General features: G+C 36.2%; 1 protein-coding gene across 1 annotated transcript in view; it reads right to left on the reverse strand.

Moving 5' to 3' along the window:
- Positions 1 to 16,652, reverse strand: part of trim71 (tripartite motif containing 71, E3 ubiquitin protein ligase) — a 47,907-nt gene that overhangs the window by 28,569 nt on the left and 2,686 nt on the right. The gene's annotated exons all lie outside the window — the stretch shown is intronic.

A 16,652-nucleotide genomic window follows, 5' to 3' on the forward strand; every position in this document is an offset into this window, starting at 1 on the left:
ATTACTTTACCATAAACAAGCATAATCATTAGTTTATTAATAGCTTTACACTCATAACATTTTTAACACCATATTAAGTATGTAAATGATTTCAAAATTATTCTTATACCTTAAAGAAATTGCTTGAAAACATTTAAAGGCAAGGCAAGTTTAATAATGGTTAATAATAATTGGTTTATAAACCATCTATAAACATCACTTAGATGGCTATTGTAAAGTGTTACCAGATTTTTTTTTGTAGGAAATTAAATGATTCTTATGAGGGTTACAATAGCAGTGGACTATATAATACATTTCCCATTTTTAGAATTTCAGATGCATAAACTGAATTTAATTAAATGTGCCACTTGAGAAAAACAATACTGTTAGTGACCAATTATGAAGTAGGAAAGGCATGCACACAACCAAACAGGCTGACAGTTAATTGTGTAAAGCTGATGATGGTTATCAGTGTGTTTAGCAGCTTAAGCATAGAGTCCACAGACAGTTTTAAGAGAAAACTTAAAACATCTCTCTTTAGGCAAGCCTTCCCCTGATGTTGATGTTTCCTGGGCATATGTGAAGTTACATGTTCTTGTGCTATTGTGTGGGGTTTTTTTTTTTCTATCAACTCTATATTTTACTGCATTTTATCCCTGTTGTAAAGCACTTTGTGATTGTATCTATGAATGGTGCTCTATAAATAAATTTTACTTACTTATTTCCTTAAGACAAGCATATTTAAAACACAAATATTTACTATACTTCAAGACAGTTTGTTACTGTATGATAATCATTTTAAACAACTCTTTATACTCACTAAATGACATGCAATGGATGACTGCAGATACTGAAACTCTGTCTTGTTATTGATTTGTTTGAGAGGCCCTTAGTGGCAGAAAATAACATAATGTGCATTTATGCTCCCTATGAAGCATCCGGTCAAAGAGCGTATTATATTGAGATTCTTTTCATTCCAAGTAAAAGTCATGTGAGTAAAGACTGCCAAGCATTTGAGAGATTTGATGACCACATAAGTCTGACACAGCTCATTCCAAAAAAACAGGAAGAAGCAGGTGTCAGGATGGCTTAAACACTAAAAAATACTATAGGTGTGTTACAGTTATCACACTGTGGGAAAATATTACAACGATTCGTCGACGTTATCGACAAAAATCGATAATAGAAATACCCATCTTTCTTGTGTTTAATCAAATCAAATAGTCTTTATTGTCATTATATAGTTCACTACATAACGAAATGGAAAGTGCCACTGCATAAGGTGCATAGTTATGACAATCATAAAACAAAACAACATGAGTAAAAACATTTTTAAAAATACCGAGCTAAACAAGAACACGGACATGTGATGTAATAAATAAGTATAAAAATAAATAAATGGCTACTTAAAATGCTAAAATTTATACATGAGGTAAAATGAGTGTTTTGATCATATCAATTGTATTGCACATGTCCGTTTTATTGCACCTTTTAATTAATTTATCCTGTGTGAGTGTTGAGAGTTCAGGGGAAAGAAGCTGTTTTTCATCCTGCTAGTTCTGCATTTAAGGCTTCTGTACCTTATTATTTATTATCATTTGCCACATAATTAAAGCAACTTCATGCTAAATTTAAGAAAAAATGAATAATTATCCGATTAGCCGACTAATCGTTTCAATAGTCGGTGCCTAGTCGGCTATTAAAATAGTCGTTAGTTTGAAGAAAACATGGATGAAGGAAGGTTTACATGGGGCAGATAAACTCACTATTATTAAGGCTGTTATTATGATTTTCGAATTATCATTATTATCTTTATTTTTTTCTGATTTTCAAGTTGCCTATCAATTTAGGTATAAGTATGTCTTTGTAAGAGTATTGTGATAGAGTTTAAATGCTTTTGCAAAGATGTGTTTTTGATTTTATTTATATTATTTTTTTCTTTTCTTTTTTTAAAACCCATTTCTTTCTTTTTATGTTTTGATGAAAAGACTTGACATGTTTACAAGATGTAGAGCAACATGTATGTGCTGTTTTGTTTTTATTAAAGTATTTATTTAATTTTTAATTTTTCAACATATAGTACAGACACTTACAAACAACCGAGACAGACACCAAAAACAGACAGGAAGAAAACAGACAGGAAGAAAAAATAAATAAATAAATAAAATAATATAAAATAAAATAAAAAAATAAAATAAAATAAAATAAAATAATAAAATAAATAAATAAAAATAAAAATAAAATAAATTAATTAATTAATAAAATAATAAATTAATTTAAAAAATGTTAAAAAAAAATGCAACATGTGCTGTTTTGTTTTGCTTCAAATAAAAAGTTTAATAACCAAAAAAAATAGTCGTTAGTTGCAGCCCTATTATATACATAATATTATTACATGTGTGAGGAAACTCACTTCACACTCTGTGTCGGCTATAGTTAGAGTTAAGAACTAGGGAAAGAGAGAAAGATTAGCTATAAGTTCCTTCTCCTATGAAGGGATAAATAAGACAGTCTGGTATGTCCAGGCTGGATAATCTGTGGAACACCCAATCCCAACATTCCCAGCAATCCCAGGACCACCATCTGCCAGACAAAGCTCCTTTTATGGGACTCACAGACACCTACTCTAATCTCTCCAAACACCATCCATATCTTGCTCACATATAGTTTTTCCCTTCCTTCTCCATTCCCTCCATCACTCTTCTCTTATTGCAATTTTCCTTTCCTCCTCCGCCGCCACTGCTGCCCCGCCCTCTCGTGGCAACCCCTGTTGGCTTGTTGCCACGGACACAACACGCACACAGACATGCCTGCCGATGTTTTGAAACTCTGCCAGAAACGACAGTTGGGGGGCGGTGGCTGCAAGCAGGCGATCTGATTGGACGGCGCCACAGCGGAGAAGGAAAACAAACCACAGTCAGCTGGCCTCCTTAGCCAGCGAGCATGTGACTGACTGTCGTGTGCTTAATACTCGAGCAGCAGAAAAAAAAAAGGAGCAAAGGAAGTGAAAGGGTGGGAGGGAAGGAGGTAGATAAAATCAAGGAAGAGGAGTTAAACAACAATAAGAAAGTGAAGAAGTGAAAGAGGGAGAAACATGAGTAGGGGGTCACGGCTTGGAGCAAACAAGGAGTGAAATGGAGAAGCTGTGTGAATGAAATGTGGAGCAGCTGAGATGTGACAAATGTGCGCCTATATACAGTCACAAACCTGCTATTCTTGTATTACGGCGACAATACAGTTTATAATAAACACAGCACATGCTCTATGTCAGGGGTCTCGAACTCAAATTACCTGGGGGCCGCTGGAGGCAGTATCAAAATGACAAAAAAAGACACAAAATGACCAAAAAAAGACACTAAATGACAGAAAAAACACTAAATTACTTAAAGACACAAAATGACTAAAAAAAGACGCACAATTACTAAAGAAAAGACACAAAATGACCAAAAAAGACACAAAATGACTAAAAAAGACACAAAATTATTAAAAAAAGACACAAAATGACTAAAAAAAAGACACAAAATGACAAAAAAAGACGCAAAATTACTTAGAAGACACAAAATGACCAAAAAAGACACAAAATGACTAAAAAAGACAACTAATTACTAAAAAAAATAGACACAAAATGACCAATAAAAGACACAAAATGACTAAAAAAAGACACAAAATGACCAATAAAAGACTCAAAATTACTTAAAAAAAGATACAAAATGACAGAAAAATACACAGAATTACCAAAAAGACGCAAATTTAAAAAAAAGACACAATGACAGAAAAAACCTAAATTACTTAAAGAAGAAACAAAATTACTAAAAAAAAAAGACACAAAATTACCAAAAAAGACACAAAATGACCAAAAAAGACACAAAATTACCAAAAAAGACACAAAATGACCCAAAAAAGAAACAAAATGACCAAAAAAAAGTAATTAAAGGGACCTTCCACACACAACACGGTAAAGTTCCATTCATATAAAACTCACATTAAACTTTCATATCAAGGTGGGGGCCACAAAATATCGTCACGAGGGCCACAATTGGCCCGCGGGCCGCCAGTTTGAGACCCCTGCTCTATGTGGTTATGTTTATGTTTAAAAGTAGGGCATTAACATGCTACATATGCAGGACAGATAACAAACATTGTTATGTACACTGCTCTTTCCCAAAGCCCTCGTATATATTCTCCGCCTGTTTGTCACACACATACACATGTTTATGGCTGGCATACCAACGTGGCAGCCTAAAGAGCATGACCTTTACAGGAAACGTCCTGGTTACACTAGTAAGCTGAAACATCAACATGAGTAAATGCCTGTCACATGTGGCATTACCCACAAATATAACAAAAACAACTTCTAAAACTACAGTATGACAACTCCTGAAGTGAAAACAGAGCACAATAAAAGAAGAAAAGACACCCAAAACAATGAAACACCATTGTAATTTTTTTTTAAAGTCAATCTTTGAATAAACCTGCTGTTAATTTGCCATGTAAATTGCTACAGAATTGATGTTTACCAGGTGTTAAGACCAAAAACACCATTTGTAGGTGTGTGGTTTCAGAAACCACAGGGAGGACGAAATCTGATCCAGAGCATGAGCGACATGTCAGACATCAAAACACAGAGGTTTCTAAAACTATGAGGAAGGAAAGCAACAATCATATTACCCTCCACCTCAGTGATCTAGAAGTAAATAGCAGAAATATGACTTTCAGGTTACAAGGTAATGTACTAGTAATGTGCACTTTCCTGATTTCCTTAATTTTGCGGGATCGTCGATCGGCCGATTCCTTTACGTCAAACCGATCTTATCTACCTCGATAATAACCCCCCACCGGCGAAGCAGTGCTCCCAACTTTGTTGCTAAATTCAGCAACTTTTCAGACCCCCTTAGCAACTATTTTTCAAGAAAGCGACTGGAGACAAATCCAGCGACTCCTTCTTACTCTACTTAACGAGCCGGCCTCCAGCTCGTTAAGAAGAGCCGCTGTTAGCAACAGTTAGCTACAGTTAGCTCTGTAGCAGTACAGTGTGTATGTGCTGCAGCTACAGCAGGTGTTCACTTAGCGATCTGTTTGTTTACAACAAGCACCGGACACTAACCGGCTCACCGGCTAACTTGTCCCGCCCATAGACTGCTGTGGAAAACCCTCTCCCGCCTGTAAATTGTTGCTATTTATTTTAAGTTCAATATTTTATTAACTACCTCAGACATTGCGATTTCCTTTATTTGTTAAAGAGAAATACTGCTGTGTTATTGTTTTTCAATAAAATAAGATTCAAGAGTTAGTTCAGAGTTATAAAAAAATCGGTATCGGCTAAAATCGGAATCGGCAGGTCAGGCTTTTTAAAAACCAATCAGCAATAAATAATAAGTGTATAAATCTAAAATGATGCCATGAATAAAACAATACAATCAAACAGATAAAATAAAATAAAAGACGTAGTTAAAAGTAGTAAAAGAAATAAAAGACACAGAGGACCACAAAACTCACGCAGTGTTAAAAAGCCAAGGAATAAATGAAATGTTCAAATGAAATGAACATGGATGCCTATCAGTGCATGGCCTTACTGTAACGTATTTACACAAATCAACTAAGCTGTAAGAGTATGCTAGTCCATTGTCATAATACAGTCAATGGAAATGGATGGCTGGAGCAAAAACAATGGCCCCTTTTACTACAGCAACCCTGGTTTATCATATCTGCTAACAAACAAGCAGAGCGGTCTTGGCTGGCCTAATATTTGAAACTTAATTCTTATGGTGGACAAAATATTGGCTGGAAGCTGTGCAATGTCCCCCAAATAGGGTTGAGAGCTTTAATGGCAAATGTGTTAACAGCGCAATCCCGTTGAGTGAGGTCAAATAATGGCCAATTAAAATCCCATTTGTGCCCAACCACTGAGTAGGAAGTGGCAGGTTCCAGCTTTTGAATGGGTTTTAAATCCCGTTGTCAAAGAGAATGTGATAAATGCCTCCTTTCTATCCATTAAATTTTATATGGCCCAAAGTCCTCAAATGGACATCAAAGCTAGGACACACACACATATATACACCTCCCACCCCCCCTTTAGCCTACATGAAACACATTCACAACACACAGGAAACAGGGAATGCTCTCTAATTACTGGGCACATGTTGTGCATTAAAACCCTGGAAGTACAACTTCATATAATCCAACTCTGCTGGCCGTGTGGAAACACACTCACACACACACTAAAATCCTCTTCAGAGGATAACTACCTACAGATGGGAGATGCTCTCAGAAAAAGGAAAACGCTGCAACCACACACTCACACGGATACTTCCAGGAGTGATGGCACAGCTATCATCAGCAGAAAAAGCATGTGGAGCTAATAGCATTAATCATAGTTGTCATATTTCAAACAAACATACGGGGCCAGAAAACTAGAAAACCTAAGAGTAATGCAAGCAATGTTATTATTATGTTTAAATTGAAAAACTCTTGGATAGCCTCTTAACCCTTAAAAGGGCAATCATTGAAATACTTGCAAATTCCAAATTTCAACCCTAGAGAATATTGGAGGATTTACATACTGCCAGAATGTGTAAAAAAAACAAAACATATGGACCTGGGGGAGGGGGGAAATATTTTGAGAAAAAAGTTAAAAATTTATGACAAAAAAAATCTCAAATTAATGGTAAAAAAGTTAACGAGATTAAAGTGGCAAATCTACGAGAGGAAAAAAAGCGCAGATTTATGAGATTTAAAGTGGTGAATCTGCAAGAAAAAAAGTTTTGGGTTTTTTTTCACTTTTTTCTCGTAAATCTGTGACTTTTTTCGTGCAGATTTGCCACTTTAATCTAGTAATGTAGCCTGATCTTTGCTGATTAGCTGGAAGAAATCCATGTGGTTCTACGACCAAACAGAGAGACACAGGGACCTCATTTTGATATAAACTGAAGTTACCAAATATAGTTCTTCACCCGATAACACTAAAATCCTCTTCAGAGGATAACTACCTACAGATGGGAGATGCTCTCAGAAAAAGGAAAACGCTGCAACCACACACTCACACGGATACTTCCAGGAGTGATGGCACAGCTATCATTTCGACTTGCAATAGCAGAAAAAGCATGTGCAGCTAATAGCATTAATCATAGTTGTCATATTTTAAACAAACATACGGGGCCAGAAAACTAGAAAACCTAAGAGTAATGCAAGCAATGTTATTATTATGTTTAAATTGAAAAACTTTATCAGGCAAAGAACTATATTTGGTAACTTCAGGTTATATTTCGAGAAAAAAGTTGCAAATTTACTAGATTAAAGTTGCAAATCTACAGGAAAAAAAGTCGCAGATTTAAGAGATTTAAAGTGGCAAATCTGCGCGAAAAAAGTCGCAGATTAAAGAGAAAAAAGTGGGAAAAAAGCTACTTTTTTCTCCCAGATTCACCACTTTAACCCTTAATAGGGCACAGAATATTGGAGGATATTACAAACTGCCAGAATGTGTAAAAAAAACAACAACATATGGACCCGGGGGAGGGGGGAAATATTTTGAGAAAAAAAAGTTACAAATTTATGACAAAAAAATCTCAAATTAATGGTAAAAAAAGTTAACGAGATTAAAGTGGCAAATCTACGAGAAAAAAAACGCAGATTTATGAGATTTAAAGTGGTGAATCTGCAAGAATTTTTTTTTTTTTTTCACTTTTTTCTCGTAAATCTGCAACTTTTTTCGTGCAGATTTGCCACTTTAAATCTCTTAAATCTGCAACTTTTTTCATGCAGATTTGCCACTTTAAATCTCTTAAATCTGCGACTTTTTTTCTTGTAGAATTGCCACTTTAATCTAGTAACGTAGCCTGATCTTTGCTGATTAGCTGGAAGAAATCCATGTGGTTCTACGACCAAACAGAGAGACATGGGGACATCATTTTGATATCAACTGAAGTTACCAAATATAGTTCTTCACCCGATAACACTAAAATCCTCTTCAGAGGATAACTACCTACAGATGGGAGATGCTCTCAGAAAAAGGAAAGCGCTGCAACCACACACTCACACGGATACTTCCAGGAGTGATGAAATGTAATCACTTGCCCCTCAACAGCAACAGCTGCTAAATCATGCTGAGGAGACTTTCTGCATCTATAATGTGCATTGTCTCTGACATAGAGAGCGCTGATGAGAAAGGCAGGAGTCGGCAGAGGAAATACCCAGTGTGTGAGAGAGAGAGAGAAGGGGAAAGGAGAACCCAGGAGGTATAAACTCAAGTTACAGGAATTCCTCTGGCCTTGTATCAGCGTCAGTGTTGGGTTAGGTTTCCTTACAAACATTCTCTGCTAGTGAGCACCAGAGAGGGGGAGTAAAGCCAACCTGCATACACTACCGGTCAAAAGTTTTAGAACACCCCAATTTTTCCATTTTTTAATTGAAATTCAAGCAGTTCAAGTCAAATGAACAGCTTGAAAGGGTACGAAGGTAAGTGGTGAACTGCCACAGGTAAATAAAAAAAGGTAAGCTTAACCAAAACTGAAAGATAATGTACATTTCAGAATTATGCAAGTAGGCCTTTTTCAGGGAACAAGAAATGGGTTAACAACTTAACTCTATGGAGTCTTGGGCTATTTTGTCCATTTTTGAATTCTTTTCATGTCTTTGTGAGTCATTTTGTGTCTTTTTTATGTCATTTTATGTCATTTTGTGTCTTTTTTATGTCATTTTATGTCATTTTGTGTCTTTTTTATGTCATTTTATGTCATTTTGTGTCCTTTGGTGTCTTTTTTTTATCATTTTGTGTCTTTTTTTTTGGTCATTTTGTGTCTTTTTTTAGTCCTTTAGTTCAACATAAAATGTGATTTTGAATCTTTTATTTTCAAAACACTTTCATGCTCAATAAAGAATTTTAAATGTTGCAAATGTGCATTCATTTCAGAATAGACTGAGACATTAAACTGCATCATTTTCAATTAAATTCTGGAAAAGTTGGTGTGTTCTAAAACTTTTGACCAGTAGTGTATGTTTAAACCGATTGTCTTTCCCTACAGAACTACATACTAAAATCGTCGTAAAATGTTACAAAGAAAAGTAGAATTGTGCAAATGCGGGACAAACAATAAAATTCCTGGACATCCCGCTGCAACTGACCATCCAACTGTCTTTCTTACTTTACCCAGAGATAAAATGGTCCCTGAGGAGAGACATTGGTAGGCTGTCAAACTAATTACTTCAGCTTCACCTCATCCCTATAAACACAATGTGTTGTAGGCGCTCATTGCCCAGCAACCTCTTTCTGACCGCTCTCAGTCTGCTTCAGTAACCCCCCCGCCCCAGGCCCACCCCCACCAACCCTACTTTATAAAGACTATTTGTATGTGCGTGTAGCAGCGAAGCCACGCTCGTGCACAGCCAGGCACGTCGTCATGGTTACAACAACTTAATCTAAAGCACTGAGTGGCATTTTGCAGGATTATCATGTCATTAGCAGTGTCTCAGATGGAGCTGTGTATGTATTTGTATGTTGGAGGGGTGACATCACAGCAAGCAGAGGGCAGGCCTTTGATGTAATCCAATTTTCCATTTCCACTTCACACACACACACACACACACAACGTGGGACCCTCTCTGACTGTCAGTGCTTCTGATGAGTAACAACTGACATTTATGCTTTTGAAGTAGGCCAACATATTCACTCATGTGTGCACAAAACCTATATATTCTTATCAGTGGGTAGCCGACTCCCTTTGCTGCCTCAGGAAGCTTATCTTCCAACTGAAACCTTTCTTTCACTGTCGATGTTTCAGTTTTCAGTCTTTAGGAATCAATGAAGTTCTTATATATATAAATACACAACCGGTCAAATGTTTAAGAACACCCCAATTTTTCCATTTTTTATTGAAATTTAAGCAGTTCAAGTCAAATGAACATCTTGAAAGGGTACGAAGGTAAGTGGTGAACTGCCAGAGGTAAATAAAAAAAGGTAAGCTTAACCAAAACTGAAAGATAATGTACATTTCAGAATTATGCAAGTAGGCCTTTTTTCAGGGAACAAGAAATGGGTTAACAACTTAACTCTATGGAGTCTTGGGCTATTTTGTCCATTTTTGAATTATTTTCATGTCTTTGTAAGTCATTTTGTGTCTTTTTTTGGTCATTTTGTGTCTATTTTTGTCATTTTGTGTCTTTTTTTAGTCCTTTAGTCCAACATTAAATGTGATTTTGAATCTTTTTTTTACTTTCAAAACACTATCATGCTCAAAGAATTTTAAATGTTGCAAATGTGCATTAATTTCAGAGTAGACTGAGACATTAAACTGCATAATTTTCAATTAAATTCTGGAAATGTTGGTGTGTTCTAAAACTTTTGACCAGTAGTGTGTGTATATATATGTATATATACACATACATATATATATTCACATTTCATTTCTAAACGCTCTTCAGTTGAAGACTGTCCATTAACAATGGGTTAACTCCATATTACTGACGTATCTGTGTGCACAGAATTGGGGGAAAACTCAAGCCAAAGCAAATAAATGTGATATTCCCTCCACAGCCTCCATAAGGAAAAATATATAAAAACTTCATCTCCATTACAGTTGATGAAGTTAAACATAAAGCGAGAGATTTTTCATGTCCCTCCCTGTCAAAGTTTCATCATCCCTGTTTTTCCAATAAAAAGGTTTTATCAGATTTCCTGAGTTTGAAAATTATATATACATTTTCCTAAACTGAATTAAGCCCTATGAATGTACTCGTATAGAGGCTTCCTACTTTGGTTCACTACTCTACTACTCTGTAGCTGCCAATCTGGCCAGTTGAAATGAAAACTGTTGAAAAGATTTATAAGCTGTAGCGTAATAATATTAATGCTGCTGTGCTACAGTTGAGAGCTGCAGATGGATTTCACTGGGAGCTCTTCATGGCCTACATAGCCTACTTAAAAATGACTAAATCAACAAAATCTTCAAGTCTGAAGCCACATCGTAGCTACACCCAGTGAAATCCACAGTCCGCACTTTGTCTCGCCCCAATTTTTCCATTTTTTATTGAAATTCAAGCAGTTCAAGTCAAATGAACAGCTTGAAAGGGTACGAAGGTAAGTGGTGAACTGCCAGAGGTAAATAAAAAAAGGTAAGGTTAACCAAAACTGAAAGATAATGTACATTTCAGAATTATACAAGTGGGCCTTTTTCAGGGAACAAGAAATGGGTTAACAACTTAACTCTATGGAGTCTTGGGCTATTTTGTCCATTTTTGAATTCTTTTCATGTCTTTGTAAGTCATTTTGTGTCTTTTTTTGGTCATTTTGTGTCTTTTTTTAGTCCTTTAGTCCAACATAAAATGTGATTTTGAATCTTTTTTTATTTTCAAAACACTATCATGCTCAATAAAGAATTTTAAATGTTGCAAATGTGCATTAATCTCAGTACACTGAGACATTAAACTACATAATTTTCAATTAAATTCTGGAAAAGTTGGTGTGTTCTTAAACTTTTGACCAGTAGTGTATGTAGTATATTTCTATAGATATATATGTGTTATTATATTTCAGAATTATGCAAGTAGGCCTTTTTTCAGCGAACAAGAAATGGGTTAACAACTTAACTCTAGCTGTTCATGGCCTACATAGCCTACTTAAAAATGACTAAATCAACAAAATCTTCAAATCTTCCACATCGTAGCTACACCCAGTGAAATCCACAGTCCGCACTTTGTCTCCAACACTCAAGACGACTGGGATCAAGTTTCCTTTCCACTGCCTTTTACTTCTTCGGATGCTTCTCTACAGTCACCCATGGACAGAACCATTACCCGCCATTTAATTTCAAACACAAACAAGCACTCAAATACTCATTTGGATGTTCATAACCATGACAGCGGTCGAAGCTTTAGTGTCAGCCCAATAAATATGCCATGATTAAGCGTAACATGACCTGTGTCATTTAGGGGTCATTATCTTTAACATTATGAAACATGACTAACTGGTCGTTTGTCACCCTTAACAGAAGCAGCATTACAGAGCTTTCAACGGTGTCAAGTCTTCAGTCAGACATAGTCTAGATGGAATTGTCCAAAAAGTGAAAGTGAGGAGCATTTATGGGTACAAGTCGGGAAACGGCCTACTTTACTTATTTCAAGGGTGCTGAATCAAAAAAAAAAAAAGCTTCCCAAACGAAATTTTGAGTTTTTCACCTTCTCATTTGCATATCAAAATGGCGGCCAAATTGCCCATCTTGCTCAGTTGTTGGACCATTTTCCCCAAGTTTTTTTGTAAGCAGGCAATCAAAGATCAAATACCAACTTTTAAGGTGAAATTAAGCATTATTTGTGTCATTTTTTTAAGGCCGATATAAATATTCAATCAATATCACTTTTAAATGTTCCAGTTGGTATTTTGCATAGATATATACATAAAAAAGACACTGAGCCTCCACTATATCCTTGCTCTGACCCTAGACTATAGATCCGGAAACTTAATTTCCTCATCTTGATTGCCTACTTACAAAAAACTAAGGGGAAATGGTCCAATGACTGTGCAAGATGGGCAATTTGGTGGCCATTTGATATACAAATTAGAATGTCAAAAACTCAAAATTTCGCTTGGGAACCATTTTTTTTGGACTCGGCACCCTTGAGATATGTAAGGTAGGCCGGTTCCTGACTTGTACCCATAAATGCTCCTCACTTCTTATAGAAGGCCTTTATTCTGAAATCCGTCTAGACTAATATGATTAAGGTGTGATATTACACCATCAGGCTTGACTACAGTTAGTCATTAAAGGCCTTTTTTCACTGCCACTTTACCCTAAGTTGAAGAATATTTGTATTTACCTAAGTTCTCTTTGTAAATAAATATTTACCCATTCTTCAAACTTATCTTTGTTTGTGGCTACTTGGGAGATGGGGAAGGTGGGGCCTTTTCCACTTTGTGCTCTAGGCCCCCTAGACTGGGGCATAACATGAAAAGATCGTTTTTTGTGTTGTTTTAAAATGTAAACGTATGAGTGTGAATGCAGTCAAACTCAAGGGACTGAACACTTCCATCATAAACTAACTAACAAAATGTTTCTGTTGTTTAGGTGTTTGAGCAGTAACCATCGTCACTACCAGTCTCCTGGGAGGAGAAATTCCTTGGCAAGCTCATGTAACACCAGCTCCTGGCAGAAACTAGACGCTCTCCAACTCACACAACTGCATGAGAGGAAATAACCAGTCAGTAGATGGTCTAAAGACCAAAAACAACACATAACCAACAGTCACTGGAAATCTACTTCAATAGGATTGTGTAGCAAAAATGAATAAAATTATAAATTAAAAATCGTGGTGCTGCAGCAACAATGTAAAAGACCAGCTGCATGCAACAAACTTCTTCTTGCTGCAAAGTGCTCTGTTGTTCTCCCCAGTAACCAACTCCCACAAGCCATAAAACTAGATGACAGAAATATCTGGTCTGAGCTTTGTTGGACAATAGAATTCAAAATAGTAACAAGGTCAGTTAAAGACTATATGAACGTTGAGGCGAAAATAACCACTGTCAACACTCAGGTTGCACTCAGACTTTAGGAAATAACAATTTTATGAATGAACCAGCAGGATTTAACCCATTGAGGCCTGAAAAACCACTGGGCGATTTTAAAATAAGCCTCTAATTTTCTGGAAATTCTGGAAAAATTCTGGAAAAAAAAGTGTGAACTCTTCTACTAAATAATAGATTTTTCAGCCTCTGTAGCAGATAGAAATGAAATTCAAAAAGTATTTGAGAGCTTATACAAATACTACAAAACGACGTAAACGCTTTCCAGGCTTCAATGGGTTAAGGGTTGGAATACACACAACCAGAACTAGTCAAAGGACGCGTTGTCCAATCACTTCGGAGATCAAATGTGTTTATAGTTTTTTAGAACCGTGATCCTCAAAAGGTGAACTCCATTAAGCGGGGGAACCAGTATTGTTTAAAATTGTTTAAAAAACAATACTGGTTAGGGTTAGGGCTCTTGTGTTTATTATCATTTGACACATAATTAAAGCAACTTCATGCTAATTTCAAGAAAAAATTAATAATTATCCGATTAGTCGACTAATCGTTTCAATAGTCGGTGACTAGTCGACTATTAAAATAGTCGTTAGTTGCAGCCCTAGTTTAACTATGGGGATAATGGTGCAAATCTTCTTCTGCACTCTACTGTTCATGTGAAAAGTGACAGAAATAGTTGTGAAATAAATAAAAAAAATGGAAAGAAAATGGAGCTACAGAGAGAAGTTCAAACACCTGGCTCCTTCCTCGCCTACGCACATCTGATGTGGGCGTGAATGACGAATCGATAGTTTCAGAAAGTTAGAGAAACGGTCAGACACAGGAGCATACTGACTCCTACACAAACTAGAAGATGGCAACTTGTGCATTAAAGCCTCTGAAAGGAGTCTAACTCGTTATGAAACAGTCACAATTTAATACCGACTAGACCATCAGTGAATTGGCTATTTCTATTCAGTAATATTTAATGCATGTCCCCAGGTTCAATTCTCTACAAAATCTGAATAAACGATTTACAGCACAATTTTGGTTCACCTTTGTCATATTAGTCTAGACGGATTTCAGAAAAAAGGCTTTCTATAAGAAGTGAGCAGCATTTATGGGTACAAGTTAGGAACCGGCCTACCTTACAGATCTCAAGGGTGCCGAGTCCAAAGAAAAATGGTTCCCAAGTGAAATTTTGAGTTTTTGACCTTCTAATTTGCATATCAAATGGCAACCAAATTGCCCATCTAGCTCAGTTGTTGGACCATTTCCCCTTAGATTTTTTGTAAGTAGGCAATCAAGATGAGGAAATTAAGTTTCTAGATCTATAGTCTAGGGTCAGAGCAAGGATATAGTGGAGGCTCAGTGCCTTTTTTATGTGTATATATATATATATATATATATATATATATATATATATATATATGCAAGATACCTACTGAAACATTTAAAAGTGATATTGATTGAATATGTATATCGGCCTTAAAAAAATGACACAAATAATGCTTAATTTCACCTTAAAAGTTGATATTTGATCTTTGATTGCCTACTTACAAAAAAACGTAGGGAAAATGGTCCTACAACTGAGCAAGATGGGCAATTTGGCCGCAATTTTGATATGCAATTGAGAAGGTCAAAAACTCAAAATTTCGCTTGGGAACCATTTTTTTTGGATTCAGCACCCTTGAAATAAGTAAAGTAGGCCGGTTCCTGACTTGTACCCATAAATGCTCCTCACTTTCACTTTTTGGACAATTCCATCTAGACTATATCGTAAATAACTGCCAACTCAAACAGATGCTATACATCCTGCAAACAACTGCATTTAAGTTGCGTCTTTCACTTATTTCCAAAATAAAAGCACACACTAGCCAGATCAAGGCCTTTACAACACACCATAGAAACACTACCACTTTTGTCCACAGCTACTGCCAAAATCAACACAAAATCATAGTCCCTTGGATTTGGTTTAAGTAAATCTACACTGGACAAGAGTTACACTTGACACATCAACACCAAATATGAAAACCCTAAAAAGTGCAAACAGGCCAGAACTGGTCTTTCCCAAAGAAGAACTGGCCATGTGAGGAAGCATTACAACATATGATGGATGTGGAGCTGTGTGATGGACAATGAGTCTGCTTGCGGAGTGCTCATAGGTAAAGAAAGACTAGCCTTCTCCTGTGTCATTCCCTCCCCCAGGGCTGAAGCACAGTGAGTGAGTGAGGCATTACAGGGAAATGAAGCCCTTACTGGAAAACTGTGCTCCCCTATTTACTGGCAATGGATGGTGGGGGGGTGGGGGTCACGACAAAAACTTAATTGGAAATTTGAGCTGGGCTTTAGTGACTGGGTGCTTCATGTTTTGAAAACTGCAGACAGAATTACTCTTGGATTGATATAACTGCATTTGTATTTACATTCGGCACATTTTAACAAACAAAATAAAAGGGAATCCCACTTTACATGTGTTGCTTTTCGTATACATGTCCTGGCAATTTTTTTTTTTTTCACATTTTTATTTTGAAATACAATGGCATAGCCTGAATTCTAGGAGCAAAACATGAATTCTAGGAGCAAAACATGACATGTAAACAGCACCGGTATGTAGTGTGTGTGAGCCAATCCACACAGCCCAACCCACAAAAACATGCATTAATCATACACCCCAACCCAACCCGACATGCAAAACACCAACTTTACGCATTATCGTAGCATGATAAGTAGGAATGGTTGAGAGATGGTTGGAAGTGGATTATTGCATGCAATGTTAAAAGTTATTAATACATTTGGAATGCTGCATTTTCACTTTTTGACCCACCTCTGGTTCTCTGCCATGCTTGTAAACTAAACTCCGGATTTTTCCATTTAAAATATTTTTGGCTTACATGACTGATTGTGTAGATGAAACACCAAATTATGTTAAAAAATTCAAGTATATTTGTAACCATGAAATCATAACTGTTAAATTTAAGCATTTTGTACCAACCCTTTAGGTTGCGCAACAATTTTATTTTTCTCACAAAGTTAAACCTCAATAAATATTGTATGTCACACCACTGTTTTTCAAGGCTCAGTTAACAATGAATGGCATCCTGCTGCGTCTTATGTGTTTTGCAATTTGACAGTCAGAAAAGCGTACACATGCTAGTGTAAATTGAACGATTAATGTGTAACCCAA

This window comes from Centropristis striata, chromosome 14 (genome assembly GCF_030273125.1).
Source record: "Centropristis striata isolate RG_2023a ecotype Rhode Island chromosome 14, C.striata_1.0, whole genome shotgun sequence".
Lineage (NCBI taxonomy): Eukaryota > Metazoa > Chordata > Actinopteri > Perciformes > Serranidae > Centropristis > Centropristis striata.